Source organism: Rhinopithecus bieti, unplaced genomic scaffold (assembly GCF_001698545.2).
Source record: "Rhinopithecus bieti isolate Rb0 unplaced genomic scaffold, ASM169854v2 scaffold_67854, whole genome shotgun sequence".
Taxonomy (NCBI): domain Eukaryota; kingdom Metazoa; phylum Chordata; class Mammalia; order Primates; family Cercopithecidae; genus Rhinopithecus; species Rhinopithecus bieti.
Genome location: NW_016825575.1, coordinates 67,399 through 70,588, shown reverse-complemented (window position 1 = coordinate 70,588; position 3,190 = coordinate 67,399).

Below are 3,190 nucleotides of genomic sequence, written 5' to 3'. Positions count from 1 at the left end.
CTGCTGTGAGCTCCACCCAGTTCGAGCTTCCCAGTGGCTTTGTTTACCTACTTAAGCCTCAGCAATGGCGAGCACCCCTCCCCCAGCCTCGCTGCTGCCTTGCAGTTAGATTGCAGACTGCTGTGCTAGCAATGAGGGAGGCTCCGTGAGCGTGGGACCCTCCCGGCCAGTTGTGGGATATAATCTCCTGGTGTGCCCGTTTGCTTAAAGCGCAGTATTGGGGTGGGAGTTACCCGATTTTCCAGGTGTTGTGTGTCTCAGTTCCCCTGGCTAGGGATTCCCTTCCCCCTTGCACTTCCCAGGTGAGGCGATGCCTCGCCCTGCTTCAGCTCTCGCTGGTCGGGCTGCAGCAGGTGACCAGCACCGATTGTCCGGCACTCCCTAGTGAGATGAACCCAATACCTCAGTTGAAAATGCAGAAATCACCTGTCTTCTGTGTCTCTCACACTGGGAGTTGGAGACTGGAGCTGTTCCTATTTGGCCATCTTCTGTTTAAATCTATTCTTTAAAATAATAGATTTGTTTATTCAGTAGCACTTAAATGTTGTTAATAGTAGGTGCCATGCTGTAATCTAAGCTTTGCAAACATGTGTTTGTTTAATCTTCCCAACAAGATTATATGTTATTATTATCTGCAAGCTACAGGTCAGACAACAAACGCACATGGAGATTAAGTAACTTGTCCAAGATAACCATTTAAGAAAAGAATAAATTGTCCTTTCTTTCTTTTTTTAAAAAAATTTTTTGGAGATGGAGCCTTGCTGTGTCACCCAGGCTGGAGTGCAGTGGCGCAATCTCGGCTCACTGCAACCTCCACCTCCCGGATTCAAACAATTCTCCTGCGTCAGCCTCCTGAGTAGCTGAGATTATAGGCACGCACCACCACACTCGGCTAATTTTTGTATTTTTAGTGGAGACGAGGTTTCACCAGGTTAGTCAGGCTGGTCTTGAATTCCTGACCTCGTGATCTGCCCGCCTCAGCCTCCCAAAGTGCTGGGATTACAGGCATGAGCCACCACACCGGGACTGCACTTTCTTTTAAATTACTTTAATTATTGAATTTAGAATCTGGCTCACTGTGAAATCATTCTTTTATTTCATATGCAGTTCTTTTGTAGATTTTCATAATCTTAAAATATGAATGTCATTATAAGCCAATAATGCTTAAGATGATTACCATTTGTAAATCAACATAATATAAAAGAAGAATATAAGTAACAAAATTCTTCACTGTTATCACAATCTGTACCTCTTCATTTATGTGTATGTTTTTCTCTCACAAGAGCCAGGAGGAAAACTTTTTTTCATGCTTTTGTTCTACTTAGTGTCGTTATTCATTTTACTAGCTATTACTTAAGACTTTTTTTTGTTTCTTTCTTTTTGATTATTACATTTCTTTGGAAAGCAACTTTCCTTAAACTCATGTCAGTAAAGCTAAAATTACACATTTTGTCAGGAATAAAGAGGCACATGTGAGCTTAGAGAACTAGTATAAGATGAAAAATATAACCAGGTGTTTTCCCCAACTAATATATACATTTTAAAAATGTCACATGCATGTTTAGATATTATAATACCGTATACCAAAATATATCATTACTATTATTATTTAGATGAAGTCTTGCTTTGTCGCTCAGGCTGGAGTGCAGTGGCGCGATCTTGGCTCACTGCCACCTCCGCTTGCTGAGTTCAAGCAATTCTCCCGCCTTAGCCTCCCAAGTTAGCTGGGATTACAGGCGCATGCCATCACATCCGGCTAATTTTTGTATATTTTGTATTAGAGACGGGGTTTCACCATGTTGGCGAGGCTCGTCTTGAACTCCTGACCTTGTGATCCGCCCACCTCGGCCTTCCGAAGTGCTGGGATTACAGACATGAGCCACTGCATCTGGCCCATGACTGACAATTTTATGTAACTATCTTGTAGTAATAGTGTCAATGAATTTAAGCATTATAGAAGTAATAGGATCAAATGATCTTTAAAATCTTTTCCAATCCAGAGAATCTGTTCATAACCAAGTCAACTGCATTTTATTATTTGTATTATCGTCATAGTCAAAATATTTTTTGTTTACAAACACATTTGTTTATGTGTTACATTTAGTTAATGACAGTTTAGATATAACATAAATTGGTTAATGACAGTAAGTTTGTACAGCTCTCAGGTAATGTTTATTTTTTATGTATCAAAACTAAGGTATAAAAAGTATTGTGTAAGGTGCTACATTTTTTATCAGTTATTTTTTAGGGTATATTCTATGTGTTTAAGTTATTCTATTTTAATTATAATTTCACCCTGGGGATGATATTTTCCTATTCTATGGAAAGAGTTTTGTATTTTCTTTCTGTCTTTACTCTGTATTAGAATGTTCAAATTTTTTTTTTTTTATACATTGAATGTTGCACTTTTGAGATTCTGATAAATTAGGGTGGTGCCAAATTTCTACATATCCTATAAAATGTTATGTGGTACTTCTCTACGTAAAATTGTTCACATGAAACTGCTCGGAGTGTCAAGTAGTTCATTAGACTTTACTAAATTGAATTAAATTGTGATTCTTTCTTATGTGGGATGTCAAGAAATTAGCAAAGTTCCAAAATGTCAAGGATTTGTCATCTTAGATTTCAAACAAACAGCTATGCCATGTAGTGGAGATAATATAAATAAAATATACAAATTAAAATCATCAACTCTTTTATAATCTAAATGTCTAAATCATTCTTTAATTATATCCTCTTTAAAATGGCACATTTAAAATAAATATTTTCTGCAGCCCCGTAATCTCTTACTTTTACATTCTANTGAATGTTGCACTTTTGAGATTCTGATAAATTAGGGTGGTGCCAAATTTCTACATATCCTATAAAATGTTATGTGGTACTTCTCTACGTAAAATTGTTCACATGAAACTGCTCGGAGTGTCAAGTAGTTCATTAGACTTTACTAAATTGAATTAAATTGTGATTCTTTCTTATGTGGGATGTCAAGAAATTAGCAAAGTTCCAAAATGTCAAGGATTTGTCATCTTAGATTTCAAACAAACAGCTATGCCATGTAGTGGAGATAATATAAATAAAATATACAAATTAAAATCATCAACTCTTTTATAATCTAAATGTCTAAATCATTCTTTAATTATATCCTCTTTAAAATGGCACATTTAAAATAAATATTTTCTGCAGCCCCGTA